A 19,146-nucleotide genomic window follows, 5' to 3' on the forward strand; every position below is an offset into this window, starting at 1 on the left:
CTTTGGATGAGAATTCAGCTGTAGATCATATTGCTGTTCCTGAACATGATGAGTTGTTCTTGCTGGCTGCTTTCAAGATTTTCTCCTTGCCTTAGGCTTTCAACTGTTTGACTAAGTGGCTCTAGGTGTGGAATTCATTGTGTTTATCCTACTTAGGGTTCATTGAGCTTCTTGGATGTGTAGATTTTTTTAAATTTTAATCAAATTTGGTAAGTTTTTGGTTGTTATATCTTCAAATATTTTTTCCCTATTTATCTCTCTACTTCTAGCAAACCATTTCACATATGTTGGTGTACTTAATATTACCTCACAGATCTTGAATCACTGGTCAATTTTCTTCAACCTTTTTTTTTCTTCCCATTCTTCATGTTGGATAAATTTTAATGATTCATATTCAAGTTCACTGTTTCTTTTTTCCTGTCATCTCAAATCTGCTTTAGAGCCCCTCTAGTGAAATTTTTTATAACAGTAAATTTACATTTTTTTCCCAGGAATTCAATTTGATTCTTTTAAAAAAATATATATATTTTTTTAATTTATTTTTAAAAGATACTTAGAATACATAAAATGTTACATAAAAAATTTAAGGGATTCCCATATGCCCCACTCCCCACACATCCCACTTTTCCCCACATTAGTAACTTCTTTCATTAGTGTGGTATATTCATTGCAATTGATGAACACAATTTGAAGCATTGCCACGAAAAGCATGGATTATAGTTTACACTGTAGTTTACACTTTCTTCCCCTTAATTCTGCAGGTTATGGCAGGATATATAATGGCTTGTATCTGTCATTGCAATGTCATTCAGCCATTTGGTTCTTTTTATAATTTCTGTCTCTTTATTAAAATTCTCTATTCCTGAGTCATTTTCATTATCCTTTATGTTAATTCTTTTTATGTCAATTCTTTAAATAGGATTTCCTATAGTTCTTTGAACATATTTATAACGGTTGTTTTGAAGTCTGTCTGCTAAATTCAACGTCTGTGGACACTGACAGTTTCCATTGATTGCTTTTTTTCTGAGTATGGTATTTTTTGGTTTCTTTGCATCTCTTGTAATTTTTGGCTAAACATTTGACATTTTAGATAATATAGCAACTCTAGATTATTGGGCTATTGTTGTTTCATTTCATTATTTGTTTGTTCAATAACTTGCCTGTACTAAATCTGTGATGTTTGCCTTGCCCACAAGGCATGGCCTACTAACTACTTTGCTCAGGTTTTTTTTTTCTTCTTTATTTTCAAACCTCATTTCTTAGGTATCACCACTGTTTCTGCATTGCATAGTGATTAGCCAAATTTGGATACATGTTGTGTTTAGTACCTTGAGCCAATGAGGTGACCGATTTCTGTGTGGGCTGGGGAGAGCTGGAAAGGGTGTCAGAGCACACAACTGCAGTCAGTGCAGCCCCTCAGCCTAAGGGAAGTCCTTTTTTCCCCTTGCTAAGACAAATCACATAAGAGATATGGATGCTCAGAAAGGGAAAAACCACCCGCTCAGCAATATTTAGGGAAATTACTCCCCACCGATGAATATAAGTTTGAATGAATTTCCCTTTTTCCTAACCTCAATTTCCTCTGGGCAAGGTTCCTGTCTTATGATAGTCACTCCTTAATTCCTAGTCTGTTCCAAAATCTACCTGCTGGGGTTTGCGGAGCAGGCTAGAGCTCTGAACACCAAGGGGACCAGGTAGTCACTTACCTAAGTGTCAAGGATGTCTTTGTGATTGGCAAGTGGGGCCAATCCCCCGTGATATGGAAGGGACGGTTCAGCTGCTGGCCGAGCCCACTGGGTCCTTTGAGAAGGGAACGGGTGTTAGCAGATGATTTGTTTGCACCATTACGTGGGAACTGATGGCTTAAGAGGCTCTCCGTGGTGCAAAGGATGTTGTGGTGAAGGCCTTGACCATGCGCTTGGACAGTACACAGGCCTCGCCTGCAGCCCTGCCCCCGCGGCGCCTCACAGCTCTGAGGCCCCAGGCTCAGACTTGCTCCCGCTACTCTCTCCTCTCTCCTGGTCTCACCTGCTCAAACCTGGGCAGCGGGTCCTGGCCCGACTTCAGCTGGGGCCACCCAGTTGGAAGCTTGGTCAAATTTCTGCAATAAATACTTCTGGCACACACACACACACACGCACCCCACCTCCACCCCCACCCCCCACCCCTGTTATCTTCTTGCTCTGAATAGGAATGTGACTCACTTGAGACAAATCTCTGATGGGGAAGGATCGTCTGTATTTGAACCCAGGGCCCCCACATGGCTTTACTTGCAGGTGTTGCTAGTGCTGTATAAGTTATAACCTGAAGTGGGGTTACAGTTTTCCTTTTTCAGCAGAGCGTCTCCCTTTCTGGGTAGCACTTTATGCAGTATACCCCACCTGAGTAAATGTGACCCATACCCAACCAATCCTAGTACCCCATCTTCTGAGCACAGTGATTGGCCCAGTGATTAGTGTGAAGGCCCTCATATGTTTTGGAGCATTCGCATTTGTCATTTGCCAAAAATCTCTGTCCTCCCTATTTCTTGTTCAAATTCTCAATAAAATAAATCGGATTGGTCCCAGCAGGTTTGGGCAGTGTCCCTATTCCAAACCATTTTAGAGGTGGCTGCCCAGCTCTGCCTTGAAGGAGGTGGGAAGATTAGGGAGACATTTAGGAGAAGCGAACTGACCGCTCGAAGCCAAGGCCAGGTGTGTAACACAAATCTGGTTTTTTGTTTGTTCCAACCCACGTCTAAATGGCTCCAGAAATAGTGGGGGAGTGGTTCTGGGCATCCTCGGTGGTGTAGACGGGTTGTGTGCTGGTCTGAGTCACGGATGACTGTTGCGTCCACACTGTACCCCGTGAAGCCGCGGTCGGGCTCGCAGGGCGGGCCTCCCTCCCGCCTGTCCGAGCCCTGCTCCTGACTCCTCCTCGAGTCCCCCCTCGTGTCCAGAGCGCGCGGGCATTCTAGCGTTGAGCGCAGGCCTCCCGTTCTTCCCTGCGGGCATCCCTCCAGTCGCGCATGCGCGCGTTAAGCAGCATTTGATCGCGCCCACGTGTGAGTCCGTCCGTCCCATAGACGCTGGGACAGCTGGGGCGAGCCTGGCCGACTGACCTTGTCCTCACAAGGACCACAGCCTATTCCAGGCCGAGAGCACTGGAACGGCAGAACCTTTAAAGGCCGGCTGCCTGGTCCGTTTTGGTCTCGAGGAAGAAAGTGTTTAACAAGTGAATGGAATCAGGGAACACGATTGCAGGAAATACGTTTAAACTACTTAAAATAATAGTGTGCATAAGCCCTTTGGCATTTTGTCTTTTCAATTTCATCTCGCTTTAGTAACGTGTGCCATGAGTCTCCCACTGATTAAACTCGGTTATTAGTGAAAATTACCTTGGTATTCAAATGTACAGTAGAAGCTCTGTTAACTGACTTACATCTAAGTATTTCTTGGTTTTCTCTGTAAAACATGCTGACGCTCTCCACACAAGTACTTGTCACTGATATGCTACTTTCTAACGTGTCCATCTGTTATATTGTCTTCTTACTAAGTTAAGGTATGTGCATTGGTTAGGTGTGTTTCCAAACCTGTTTATGTCAGTTGCATTGTTATTTCAATTGTGTAATTTAATTAAATATGATGTAAACCATGAAGTATGATTGTAACAAGAAATAAATTTCTATGAAAACTGAAGAGAATGATTTGGAAAGATTCATTAAAAACAAGAGGTAAAAATATGATTTTGAGTTGGGTGTGTAAATATAACAACTAGAAATGATTTGGAGGCAGGGATCACATATCCAAAAGGAATCTTCATATACGAAGGATTCTGCTCAACAAGTATTTTTAAAGTTCTCACTGTACTTTAAAGAATCCCAAATTAGAGCCTTCAGATGATACCTTAAAAGTTTGATTTTGTATAGGAAAGAAACGTGAAATTTCAAGCAATGAGCTATGAGGGGAGAAAAAGATCTTTGCTCTAGCTGAAGAGACTGCTAAATTAATGTATAATTGAATATTTTAAATTAAAATAAAACGTGTAAGGTTATGTTTTATAATTTCCAGCTTTAACTTACTTTAAATATTTAAAAATATCATAAATATTATCTAAATTTTATAATATTATCACCAATTTTATCGTATTGGATAGGAGACAGCAAAACATCTTTTCCCCTCCTGTATCCCAGCCACTCCTTTCTATCCCCAGAAGTAGCAAAGGTTGTCACTTTCTTGTACATTATTTTAGAGACTCTTTATTCATGGAAAAACAAAAAAGTGCTACCCATTTTATAACACAAATCTATGGACTTTTTTGAAAAACCAGTGAAATCTAAGTCCAAGTTGTGTGGAATCGAAAGACCTCTGTATAAAACACAGTTTCATTTAAAAGTTTCTTTAGACAAACTGTCAGTCAAAGGAAGTACAACCTAGTGGTTAAGATCACATTATGATTTACCTTTTTATGTACAAGTATATTGTTTAATTTCCAAATATCTGGGGATTTTCTGGTTATCTTTTTGCATTTCCTAGCTTAATTTCACCATGGTCAAAGAAAATATCCTGTATGATTTCTATCCTTCGAAATTTGTTGAGACTTGCTTTTTTAAAAAAAGATATATTTTTATTTATTTCTCCCCACCCACTGATTGTTTTGCACTTGCTGTGTCTGTCCATCTTCCTTGTTCCCTTAGGAAGAACCAGGAACCAAACCCAGGACCTCTGATGTGGGAAGGAGGCATTTAATTGCTTGAGCCACCTCTGCTCCCTGTTTTGTTGTGTCTCTCATTAAATTTTCTTCATGTCTCTCTCTCTTTTTTTTAAAGATTTATTTTTTATTTATTTCTCCCCCCTTCCCCCCGTTGTCTGCTCTCTGTCCATTCACTGTGTATGTTCTTCTGTGTCCACTTGGATCCTTGTCAGCGGCACCAGGAATCTGTCTCTTTTTTTTTTTTTAAGATTTATTTTATTTATTTCTCTCCCCTTCCCCCCCCCCCACCCCGCCCCAGTTGTCTGTTCTTTTGTGTCCATTTGCTGTGTGTTCTTTTTGTCCGCTTCTGCTGTTGTCAGTGGCTCGGGAATCTGTGTTTCTTTTTGTTGCATCATCTTGTGTCAGCTCTCCGTGTGTGCAGCGCCATTCCTGGGCAGGCTGCACTTTCTTTCCCGCAGGGCAGCTCTCCTTACGGGGCACACTCCTTGCGCGTGGGGCTCCCCTACGCGGGGGACACCCCTGCCTGGCAGGGCACTCCTTGCGCGCATCAGCACTGTGCGTGGGCCAGTTGCACACAGGTCAAGGAGACCCAGGGTTTGAACCGCTGACCTCCCATGTGGTAGATGGACGCCCTATCCACTGGGCCAAGTCTGCTTCCCTGTGTCTCTTTTTTTTGTATCATCTTGCTGCGTCAGCTCTCCATGTGTGAAGTGCCACTCCTGGGCAGGCTGCACTTTTTTCGCATGGGGCAGCTCTCATTATGGAGCACACTCCTTGTGCATGGGGCTCCCTTATGCAGGGGACACCCCTGCGTGGCATGGCACTCCTTGCACACATCAGCACTGTGCGTGGGCCAGCTCACCACACAGGTCAGGAGGCCCTGGGTCTGAACCCTGGACTTCCCATGTGGTAGGCGGATGTTCTATCAGTTGAGCCAAATCCAAATCCACTTCCCTTCCTCATGTCTCTTGTTGCATCATCTTGTTACATCAGCTCACCATGCCTGCCCTTCTTGCCAGCTCGCTGTCTTCTTTAGGAGGCACCGGGAATCAAACCAGGGACCTACCATGTGGTAGGCAGGAGCCCAATTGCCTGAGCCACATCCTCTTCCTGAGACTTGCTTTATATAACGCTCAACTTCAAGAGAAGATGAATTCTGAAAATGTTGAATTTAGTATTCTAATATATGTCAATTAGATCGAGTGTTTATTGTGTTCTTCAAATCTATATCCTGAAACTTACACTTCAAGAAAAAATGAAGTAGGCATACTTTTCCCTATTCTTATAAGTACAATTAAAAACCCAGATTATTATGGATAAAACAAGAGAAGACCCTGAAAGGCAGAGAGAAGAAGGGAGATTGGAAAGGGACTACTGAACCTGAAGAATGAACACACTGGTCTATTCCCTATGTTATCTTTTTGCCTGATATATCCCAGACTTGGAGCTAAAGAAGTCTGCAACCCAGAAATACCAATGGGCACAAACTTAACAAAAACTCAAAATCCAACAAAGTCTATTCTCTCTAGCCAAAGGACCAGTGAAAACCCAAATAATGGACAAATGAAGACACAATTCACCAAGAATGTACAGATGGCAAATAGGCACAAGAAAAGAAATGTGGTGTCATTAGCCACTAGGGAAATGCAAATCAAACCACAATGAGATGTCATTACATACCTATCAGAATGGCTAAAATAAAAACGGACATCACCACCAAATGCTGGCAGGAATATGGAGAACAGAATACTTGTACATTGCCAGTGGAATGGAAAACAGTAGAGCCACTCTGGGAAACAGTTTGGTACTCGTGGGTATTTATCTCAGAGATATGAAGACTTACGTTCACACAAAAACATGTTCATGAATATTCATGGCTCTATTGATAATAAAAAATAGGAAACTACCCAGATGTCCTTCAATACGTGCATGGTTTAAAAAACTGTTAAACATCCACACCATGGAATAGTATTCAACAATAAAAAGGAATGAACTATTGATAGAACAATCTGGGTGAATCTCAAGAGAATTATGCTGAATGAAAAAAGCCATTCCAAAAGGTTGCATTCCGTTTATATTACATTCTTGAAATGATAAAATTATAGCAATGGGAAACAGATCAGTGATTGCCAGGGGTTAAGGGTGGGGACAAGAGAAAATAGGAGTAGCTATAAAAGGGTACATGAGGGCTCCTTGTGGTGATAGAAATGTTTTGTGTCTTGACTGTGTTGAAGTCAATATCCTGATTGCAATATTGTTATATTGTTTTGTGAGATGTTACCATTTGGGGAAACTGCGTAAAGAATATATGGGATCTTCTCATATTATGTCTTTTTCTTTTGCAAATTATTTTTATTGTTTTTTTAAAGATACGTAGATCACACAAAATGTTCAATTAAAAAATCTAAGAGGTTCCCATATACCCCACTCCCCGCCCAACACACACTCCTCCCACATCAACAACCTCTTTCATTGCGTTCATTGCATTTGGTGAATTCATTTTGGAGCACTGCTGCACCACGTGGTGTATTATGTCTTGTACCAGCATGTGAATATGCAATTATTTTAAGATAAAAAGTTTGATTGAAAGTTGAATTGTTTATCATCTCTGTATGTCTCAACTGTGATAAAGGAATTACTGAAATATTCTTCATTTAAAAATCTATATTATTATTACTATGTTCTATTAGTTACTAAGGGAGATGTGTTAAAATAATTCATTATGCTTGTGAAGTGTATTCCTTTTAGGTCTGTCAAGGTTTGTTTTATATATTTTGCGGCTATGCTATTACTTGCATATAAATTTAGAATTATTCCATTCTTTTAGTTAATTGAGAATTTAATCATTTTGAAGTATTATTTAAATTTGTGGGTCCTTTTTTTTCCTTAAAAGCTACTTTGGTTTTAGGATAGTGACTCCAGCTCCTGCTGGTTAAGATTTGCATGGGATTTCCACCCCTCCCATCCTTTCACTTTAAAATTTTTCTGTATCTTCATTTTTAAAGATGCCTCTTGTAATAAACATAGGCAATTGTTTTTATTTAATACAATATGAAAAATTTTTGTCTTTTAATTAGAGTATCTTTGTCACATTTAATATAATCACTGATATATTTGGGTTTACATCTACCACTTAATTTTTTTGTTTTCTATTTATCCTACTTGTTCTATATTTTTCTCACTTCTTGGCTTCTTTTAGATTAAATGAGAATTTTATTATTCTCTTTCTTGCTTCTATTATCTTTGTAAGTTATAATTTCTCACAATCATTGTAGACACTACCCTAGAGCATTCAATATATAGCCTTGTTTATTAAATTCTAGTAGGGAATAAGTACTTTAACGCTTCCCATTCCATGCAAGGACCTGAGAATACTTTGGCTTCATTTACCCCTTCCAATCTTTTATACTATTTGTGGCAGGTTGAGATTATTTACGAATCCCAAAAAGAGAAATATTATACTTGTAAACTAGTCTGTTCTGGGTGTGATACCCTTTGATTATATTGGATTCAGTTGAGGGGCCCTAGATTAAATTACCTGTTATGAGTTGGGTTTTGATTTGATGACATCATTAAGGTGTGACACAGGTTGATTCCTCGCCCCCTGGTGGTCTACATGAACAGACACTCAAGAAGACACACAGGAAGAGAGCGCGCTGTCATTTTTGATCCTGGGGCCCCGGGTGGGGGGGGAGAGATGAGCCGTTGGCCTGATAGTTTGCAGCTGACATAGAAAGCCTGGAAAGACACGAGAAGAGTATGCCAAAAGAGAGAGAGGAAGGCCAGGGAGGAGAGACCAGGCAGAGATCCCCAGCCGCCTTGCTTTAACATGTGGTAACTGACTTTGTGAGAGAGCAACCTTGAATTGGACTCTTAGGGCCTTGTAACTGTAAGCTTTTACCCCAAATAAATACCCTTTATAAAGGCCAACAGAATTTCGGTACTACACTATTTTTCATGTATTTTAACTCTACACATTAAACCCACAAACCATTAAAATTTTTCTATAGAGACTATTCATTTTGTGCATGTGTGCATGTTTTCGTTTGTTATAGTTTGTATTTCATTTTGGATTCTCGCCACATCCTGGTTGGATTTTTAAATTTACATATAATAAAATTCAATTTTGTTGTTTATTCTTCTATAGGTTTTGACAAATGCACAGAGTCATAATTTCAACACCATAGCCAAAAATTCCCTTGTGCTCTTCTTTTGGAGTCAGTTTTCTCCCCAACCCCAATTCCTGGAAATCACTGATCTCTTTTCCTATGTAGCTTTCTGGATATGGCTTCTTTCACATAGAAAAATGCATTTAAGATTCATACATGTTGTCTGAATCAATAGTTCATTGCTTTTTATTGCTAGGTAGTATTCCATTGGATAGTTGCACTATACTTTAAAAGAAAATCCATTTGCCAGCTGAAGGATATATGGGTTGCTTTCAGTTTTTGGCAACTCTAAATAAAGCTGCTATAACATACATTTACTCTGAGCATAAGTTTTCATTCTTGGATAAATACTTAAGGGTACGATTGCTGGGTTAAATTTTAGGTGTATGTTTGTTTTAGAAACTGCCAAATTGTTTTCCAAAATGGCTGTACCATTTTGCTTTCCCCCAGCAATATTGAGAATTCTAATTACCCCACATCTTCACCAGCACTTGGTATTGACAGTCAGTAATTTTAACTTTAGCCCTTCCAATTTTAATTTGATTTTTGTAATTTTAATTGTAATTTTAGCTCTCCTAAGAGTAAGTAGTAGCATCTTGTGGTTTTAATTTGTATGTCCCTAATGGCTAATGATGCTGAGCACATTTTTATGTGCTGATAAGCCATTTATATGTATATTCTTTGGTGAAATGTGTGTTCAGAAACATGGCCATTTTAAAAATTGGGTTGTGGGAAGCGGACTTGGTCCAGTGGATAGGGCGTCCCTGTAGGTACAAACCCCGGGCCTCCTTGACCCGTGTGGAGCTGGCCCATGCGCAGTGCTGATGCGCGCAAGGAGTGCTGTGCCACGCAGGGGTGTCCCCCGCGTAGGGGAGCCCCACGCGCAAGGGGTGCCCCCATAAGGAGAGCCGCCCAGCGCGAAAGAAAGTGCAGCCTGCCCAGGAATGGTACCGCCCACACGGAGAGCTGACGCAGCAAGATGACACAATAAAAAGAAACACAGATTCCCATGCTGCAGACAACAACAAAAGACAAAGAAGAACACGCAGCAAATAGGCACAAAGAACAGACAACTGGGGTGGGGGGGGAGGGGAGAAAAATAAAATAAATAAATCTTTAAAAAATTGGGTTGTCTTCTTATTGTTGAGTTTATATATTCCCTGTACAAGTTATCAGCAAATTAACTTGCAAATATTTTCTTCCAGTTCGTGACTTGGTTTTATTTTTATGCTGGTAAAATACACACAACATAAAATTATTATACCATTTTAACCATTTTAAAGTATACAATTCAGTGGCATCAAATACACTTACAGTGTTTTGCAACGAACCACACTATCTAGATCCAGATTGTTTTCCTTATCCCCAGAGAAGACCCTATACTCATTAAGCAGTAACTCCCCATTCTTGTCTCCTCCCCACCCCACCCACTCCTGGCAACCACTAATCGGCATTCCTATTCTGGATATTTCATTTAAATAGAATCATACACTATGTGGCCTTTTGTGTCTGGCCTTTTTCACTTAGCATGCTTTTGAAGCTCATCCATGCTTAACATGTATTGGGACTGCATTCATTTTTACGGCTGAATAATATTCCATAGTATGGATATAGCAAATTTTTAAAATCCATTCATCTGTGGATGGACGATTTGGTCAATTTCACCTTGTGACTATTGTGAGGAAAGCTACTGTGAATATTGGTGTTCAAGTTTCGTTGAAATGCCTGTTTTCAATTCTTTGGTTTCTTTATCTAAGAGTGGAATTGCTGGGTCACGTGTTATTTATGTTTACCTTTTTGAGGAATTGCCAAAGTATTCTCCATATAGCTCTGGCACCATTTAACATTCTCACTAGAAATGTTTGAAGATTCCAATATCTCCACACCCTTAACAATCATTATTTTTTGTTTTGCTTTGTTATATTTCGTTTTTACTAGCTACCCTAGTAGGTATAAAGTGCCATCCTATTGTGGTTATGATTTGCATTTCCATAATGACTTAAAGATGAGCTTTTTTTTTTTCATGTAATTGTTGGCAATTTGTCTATCTTCTCTGGAGAAACGTCTATTCATGTTCTTTGCCCATTTTTAATTGGGTTGTTTGTCTTTTTAAAATAAGATTCTTCTCTTGGTGTTAGTATTTGCAGGCACCTTCTAGTAGTTTTTTTTCTTTCTTTCTCTCCCCTTACCCCGCTCCCAGTTGTCTGCTCTCTGTGTCCGTTCACTGTGTGTTCTTCTGTGTCTGCTTGCATTCTGTCAGCGGTACCGGGGAATCTGTGTCTCTTTTTGTTACATCATCTTGCTGTGTCAGTTCTCCATGTGTGTGATGTCACTCCTGAGCAGGCTGTGCTTTTTTTGTGCAGGGTGCCTCTCCTTCTGGGGTGCACTCCTTGCACGTGGGGCTCCCCTATGCAGGGGACACCCCTGGGTAGCACGGCACTCCTTGTACACATCAGCACTGCGCGTGGGCCAGCTCACCACATGGGTCAGAAGGCCCTGGGTTTGAACCATGGACCTCCTATATGGTAGGCGGATGCTCTATCAGTTGAGCCAAATCTGTTTTCCATGTTGTTTGTCTTCTTGTTGTTGAGTTGTAAGAGTTCTTTATATATTCTGTATACTAGTCTCTTTATCAGATATATGATATGCAAATATTTTCTTCCATTCTGTGGGTTGTCTTCTCACTCTTGATAGTACCCTTTATTTTTAATTTTGATGGAGTCTAATTTATCTATTTTTTCTCTTGTAGCAATAAAAGAAAATGATTTTGGTGTTATCATTAAGAAAACATATGTAATGCTCTTGGTGTCCTCTTTAAGAAAGCATTGCCAAATCCATGTTAGATATGCCACTATGTGTTCTTCTAAGAGTTGTATAAGTTTGGCTCTTAAATTAGATCTTTGATCCATTTTAAGTTAATTTTTATATATGGTGTAAAGTAAGGGTCCCAGCACCATTTGCTTAAGAGACTGTTTGTTCATTCCCCCATCAAATGGTCTTGGCACCTTTGTTGAAAATCCAGTGACCATAGATGTATGGGTTTATTTCTAGACTCTCAATTGTATTCTATTGATGTAGATTTCAGTCCTTGTACCAGTACCACACTGTTTTGATTACTATTGCTTCATAGAAAGGTTTGAAATCAAGAAGTTATGTCCTTCAACTTTGTTCTTCTTTTTCAAGATTGTTTTGGTTATTCTGGAATCCTTGCAATTGCATTTGAATTTTATGGTTAGACTTTCCACTTCTGTAAAAAAAAAAAAAAAAAAGGTCATTGGGGTTTTAATTAGGGATTACATTGAATCTATAGACTGCATTGGAAGTACAGTCATTTAACAATATTAAGTCTTCCAATCCATGAACATGAGATGCCTTTCCATTTATTTTTGCTGGACTTCCTTTTGCATTCTTTTAACAGTATGATATGCAAAGCAAATTTCTTAATTTTAATTTTTTCTTATGTGGCTTGTGCCTTGGGTGTAGAACCTAAATTTTTTTTTCTAGAATTTTTATGGTTTTATATCTTACCCTTAGGTCTGTGACCCATTTTAAGTTACTTTTCATTGTTTTATTGAGATATAAATTGAGATAAATTTTTCCCTTTAAAGTATACAATTCACAGAGTTATGCAACTTTAACCACTATCTGTTTTCAGAACATTTCATCATTCGAAAAAGAAATCCCTTACCTATTAGCAGTCATTCCGTCCTGCCTTATCCTTCCCTCCCTCCTCCACCTCCTACCTCCATGCCCAGCCCTAGACAACCTCTAATCTACTTTTATCTCTTTAGATTTGCCTATTCTGGACATTCTACATAAATGCAGTCGTACACTATGTGGCCTTTTATGTCTGGCTTCTTCCACTTAATATAATGTTTCCAAGGATTATGGATGTTGTATCATATATCAGAATGTCATTCCTTTTTATGGCTGAATACAATTCCATTGTATGGATATATCACATTTTGTTTATGTATTCTTAGTTGATTATATCTGGGTTATTTCTACTTTTTGGCTGCTATGAATAATGCAGCTATGAACATTCTTGTATAAATTTTTGTGTGAACTTACATGTTCAATCCTATTGGGTATAGGATTCTCAAGTGGTTGAGTTGAGTTCATTTTTGTATAAGGTGTGGGTTAAGGCTCTTTTTTTTTTTTAATGAGCATCCAATTTTTCTAGTACCATTTGTTAAAACACCTGTCCTTTCTCCATTGAATTGTCTTTGTCTCATTGTAAGAAACAAATCAATTGACTCAATTTGTGTAGGTCTGTTTCTGGACTCTGTTCTGTTCCATTGGTCTGTGTGTCTATTCTTTTGCCAATACCACACTCTCTTTTTTCTTAGAGCTTTATAGTAACTTTTAAAATTGGGTAGTTTGGGTCTTACAACTTGTTCTTCCTATTCAAAATTGTTTTGATTATTCTAGATCATTTGCCTTTCTCATGTATATTTTAGAATCAACTTGTTGGTAGCAATAAAAAATGTACTGGAATTTTTATTGTGATTGCATTGTATCTACAGATTAATTTAGGGAGAATTGACATCCTACTAATTTGATTCTTCCAATCCATGAGCATGGCATGTCTTTCCATTTATTTAGGTCTTCTTTGATTTCTTTCATTAGTGTTTTATAGTTTTCAACATATATATCCTATGCATATTTTGTTAGATTTTTAAGTCTTTCTTTTTTGGTGCTATTGTAAATGGTATTCCAATGTTTGCTGTTACTATATAGAAACAATTGATTTTGTAAACTGACCATGTATCCTGTGACCTTGCTAAATATATATTTGTTCTAGGAGCATTTTTGTAGATTCTTTGGAATTTTCTACATGGACAATATGTTCTTTTTAATTTTACTTACACTTTTACTATTTATTTGTCCTTCATTTCTTTCTGAATATCCATGATTTAATCTGATATCATTTTATTTCAGCCTGTAGATCTTTCTTTACCATTTCTTTTTTTTTTTTTTTTTTTTTTGGTGTGGGTTTGCCAGTTACAGATACTTTTATTTTGGTTTGTTTGAAAATGTCTTTATTTTCTGTTTGTTTTAAAAGGATATTTTTGTAAGATATAGCTGGCAATTATTTTCTTTCAGAATTTTGATGATATTATTCCCTTTTGCCAGCCTCCATTTTCTCTGTAGAGAAGTCAGTTGCTATTGCTATTGTTCCTTCTTTGAAAAAAGATAATCTTCCTTTTTTCTCTCTTTTAAATTTTTTCCTTTGTCTTTGTCCTTGTCTTTCAGGAATCTTACTCTGATCTATCAAAAGTATGGATGTGGTTTCTTTGTATTTATCCTGTCTGGGCTTCTAAGTATTTTTTGAATATGTGGCTTGATTTTGTTGTTGTTGTTTGTTTGTTTGTTTTGGAAAATTCTCAGTTAATAATCTCTTTAAATATTGCTTCTGCTCTATTTTCTCCCTTCTTCCCTTCTGGGGCTCCAATTATACATTATTATGCCCTTTTACTATATTCTATATCTTAATTTCCTTTCTGTAGTTTCCATTTTTTTCTATCTTTGCTTTAGTCTGGATGTTTTATACTGACTTATCTTTTAGGTCTCTATGCCTCTTTAGCTATGTCTACTCAGCTATTATACCTATCCATTAAGTTCTTAATTCCAGTTATTGTATATTTAATTTTTTAAATTTCTATTTGATTCTTTTTTATATATTCCAGTTCTCTGCTGAAATTTGCCTTTTAATTTATTTTCTTAAATGTATTCGTGATAGTTGTTTTTATATTATATTTGATAATTCCTATATTTGAAATATCTATAAGTCTGTTTTTATTATTTGTTAATTGTCTGGTTTTTGGTCACTGGCTTTGTCCCAGATATGTCTGGTATTTTAAAAATTAAATTCTAGACATTATGTATAAAAAAGTATAGTGAAAAATTTCAGGCCTTAGGTAATGTTATCTTCCTACAGAGAGAATTTGCTTTTGTCTCAGGATGGCAGTTAATTCAGAGGCAGATGTCTTAATATAACCTTGGATTAAGGTGGTTTATAGCTTTCAGCTTTTGTGATGGTTGATCTATTTATATACACTAGAAATAAGGTTACCCCTTACTTTTAGGCTATAGCCCTTCGGGAGTCCCATCTGAAACCTGGGGATATTTGCTAGGGTTCCCGTAATTATGAGGACCCAGAATTTTACATTTTTTTCTCCTCAGTTCCAAGACACTGCTGAAAGCTCTGCTCAGTTTCTGAGTTCCTCAACTATTTGTTTACAAATTCAAAATTGCCTTCAGGAGAAAACGGAGCCATGCATCAGGTTCACATGCATGCTCTTTTCTCTCTGTGGCCTCAGCCTCTCAAGTCTTTGTTGCCTCAGTAACTCTTCCGTGTGTTCAAACCTGCTCTCCTAGCTTTCAGCAAGGAGGTTGGTCTGATACCAGATAATCCACCATAGCTGAAGCAAAATTAGGAGCATGGACTTTGGAGCCAAAACAGGATTTAAATCTCAATTCCATTATTTACTTACTCTGTGTTCTTGAATAAGGTATTTAACTTTCCTGAGCCTCAGTATTATTGGTAAAATGAGAATAATAACAGTAGTTACTTTAGAGGGTTGTTGTGATGATTTTAAAAGTTTTTTTAACATAGTACTGTGCCTGTGTATGTGTATATATATATGTATGTATATATTTATATAACTTACAAAAGTGTCTGGCATACAAACATCTCATTGATGTTGGCTTTGTTGTTTTTACTTGGCTTGGTCTTCTTTCCAATGAGTATTATTTGCCATTGCATTTTGCCATTCACATATCTTCAAGCCCTCCACTGGCTGCTGGATGAAGTTCAAACTCTACATTTGTCGTCCTCAGCCTTGGTGGAATATTAGATTAACTTGTGGTCCTTTTTAAGTCTCTTGAACCCAGGCTGAACCACAGCAATTACGTCAGAGTCTTCGGGATGAGATGCAGACATCAATATTTTCTGAAAAAAATCCCCAAGTGATTCCAGCATTCGGCTGAGACTGTGGACCTCTGCTCTCAGAGTCTATTCCCTCCCTGTCTTTGTAGCCACAGTCCCCCTGCATCCCAGCCTGGGCACTCCCCCGTAGAAGGCCGAGACTTCTTCCCGCACAGCTCCTGGTATCTCTGCGCCAGGCTCTGAGGCTGGTGGTTGTTCTCTGCTCCCTCCATCCTGTGACGTTAGGGGGACCCGTGCAGGTCTGTCTGCCCTTGCACAGCCCTTCCTGGCCATCGTCTTCTTACTTCAACTTGGGTCTGTTCCTTAATAAACCTTCCCATGTGTTTTCTCACCTTTATACTCCTTCCTAGGCCCTCCTGTCACCTCCCTCTCACACTCCCATATCCTCCACTTCTTCCTACAGACACTTGTTATCTATTCCCTGACCTCATCAACCGATATCCGGGAATAGTAGCTAGTTTCCAGTCCAGTCATAGGGCCAGGAAAACCTGGTCCACCCTCAGGTGCCAGCATTGGCCAACATCATGCTCCTTCCTACCTCCATGCCTTTCCTCGTGCCTTCCGCTCTACCTGGAACACCTCTACCTCTGCCTTTTTCTCCCCCAGTTTAAAATCGATCAACTCTCCAAGTTGCACTTCCTCCATGAATCCTATTAGCATCTCCAACACACTCTGTCCTCTCCACTCCCTGCAATTCTCCTTTTCACTTTTCTATTCCACATAATTTTATCTCTGAATTATATACTGGCTTCCAGTAGAGGGCATGGGAACACAGTAGGAATTGATACTTGTTCATCAGACTTACATAAAGTTGGCAAAAAGAAGGCTCAGCTAAAAATTCCCCAAACCAATAACAACAACAACAACAATAATAATAATTTGTTTCAGGACAGAGACCTTTGTTGGTGTCTTATGGGTCAAATGGTAGGGATGGGGTAGGGCGCTGTATCTGTTTTCTATCGATGCATTATAAATGATCACAACCTTAGTAGCTTAAAATAACCTCCATTCGTTATCTTATAGTTCTGTAGGTGGTAAGTCTGGGTGGGCTTGGCTGGGTTCTCTGCTCAGAATCTTACAAGGCCAAAATTAAGTGTTGGCCACGCTGGGCTCTTATTGGAGGCTCTGGGGAAGAATGTGCATCCAAGATCTTTCTGGTGGTTGGCCCGTTCCATTCCTGGGAGTGGTACGCCCGAGGTCCCTGTCTTCCTACGGGGACTGTTGGCTGGCAGTCACTCAGTTCCCAGCGGCTCCTCTCACTTCCTTCCATGTGCCGCTCATCTCAACCACAGAGGGCCTCCCCTGTGTCAAATCGCCCTCACCTTTTGAATCTTGCTGACTTCTGCTACCAGCTGGAGAAAACCCTCTGCTTTTGGATCAGGCCCAACCAGATAATCTCCATAATTTAAGGTCAACTGACTTGAGTCTTTAATCCCTTCACAGCAATACTTGGATTAGTATCGATTGAATAAGCAAGGGATGGGAATTTGGGGGGACCATCTTAAGAATTCCATGAAAAGACAATTCCTTCTATAGAATGGCTTGGCATTTTAATGGACTAGAAAGGATGATACAAGATTTGGCAAAGTTTGGCGGTCAGAAAACACAGAGTTGATGTCATCTTAATTTTGAAAAAAATAGAATACATGCATGCATAAGAAAATTCTGTAAAGATATAAACAAAGCTGTTAACAGTGGTTGAGTAATGTGAAATGAGTGGTTTTTATGGCTCTTTTTTGCTTTAACCCACCCAACCCCATGTAAGTAGAATAGACTGTCTTTACTTCTGTCTTTCTCTTTGCTCCAAGTTTTTTAAAAAAAGAGTTTAATTACTGATATAAAGTAAAACAATTATTTGTTGGTTGGCTGAGAATTGCTAGAAATTAATAAATAGTTTGGAAATTATTTGGTAAATTCTAATTACTTAGCAAAAGTAATTAAAATATTTATAAGCGAACACCCATAAAACACCACCAAGCAAATACATTACTCAATAAATGGTTTAATTAGTATTTCATTACTAGAAATTAATCTCCATAACTAAACATTACTACAAATTACATGTAGGATGGACAACTTATTTTACTGCTATTAATGATTTCAATTACTAAGTTTGCGCAAGTCTAATTCCTCCCACTCCAGATCCCCCGCCCCCCACCCTCTCCGGTTCTCATCCTCTCCCACCTAGGCAGTTCCCACACACGGGGCCTTAATTAGGATGTCTGGGGCTGGCCTGACACCTTCCACATGGCTGGGAATCCCTGACACACAGATTAACAATTTCCCTCAGCTTGTTTCCCAGTTGTCTTGCTGAAATACTGGCCCTGGGTGCCTTTTAATCAGCTGGAATCAGACTCCAGGGGCTGGTGGGTTTCTAATCACAGATATACTCTCCTCTGGAGTCTTCTAAATCACTTGAGTGCAAGGCGCCCTTCCTTCACCCGCTGTGCCAAGGCCTCTCTGGCACTGGTGTGCGGGCTGTGTGGGTGGGGGTGGGAATTGGGCTACCCCTAAGTCATAAAAGGACATCTTGATGCGGATTAGTAAAAGGAGTCCTTTCCTCCTAATAGATGCAAGTCACACGCCAGGGTGGATTTTAGTCCCTCTTTCCTTGGTCCAGTTCTGCAAGAGATAGACTCTGAGACTCCAGATCCGCACGCAGGACTTTTCTTGGGAACAGCACCTGCAAGGGGGTGTTCAGAGGGAGAAGTTGACTAAAACCCCGTGGGATGCTCTGAAGCTGGGGTGGCCCTTCCAAAATGCCCTGAGTTGAGGCAGGGGTGCTGGGCCTTTGTCACCCCACATGACTGGTTGGGGGCTGCTCTTGAGAAGGAACGTGCCTCTCTTTGGCTGATGACAGTTCCTGGAGAGGGGCTCAGCTGCCTGTCACCAACACTCCCCGCAGCGGGAGGAATGCATGCCTCGGCCGTGCAGTATCCACCCCAGGTCCCTTGGGGCATGGTCAGCCTGAGCAACCACACATGCAGGCCCCTGTGCGCGGCCCGAGGGAGCTTGCTCTCCTGCTGGGATGGCATTGATGCACGAGCTGTCCCATTGTTCCACTGGGGAGGCAGTTTCACTTCTGCAGTTGGGAAGACCCTCACTTAAGTACCAGCTGGGACTTCTTACACCCAGACCACCAGCTCCTTGAGGGCAGTTTGAGGTCTCATGGTATCCCCAGAACTTAGCACCATTCAAGACTTGATGAATATTTGCTAATGGAATGTGTAGTGGTTAAGGCCATTGCTAAAACGATTACCATAAACGATGATAAACTCGAGGGAGAGAAAGGCGCAGAACCTGATCTAATCCGAGGCATCAGGGGAGCTTCCC

The sequence above is a fragment of the Dasypus novemcinctus genome, chromosome 6 (genome assembly GCF_030445035.2).
Source record: "Dasypus novemcinctus isolate mDasNov1 chromosome 6, mDasNov1.1.hap2, whole genome shotgun sequence".
NCBI lineage: Eukaryota > Metazoa > Chordata > Mammalia > Cingulata > Dasypodidae > Dasypus > Dasypus novemcinctus.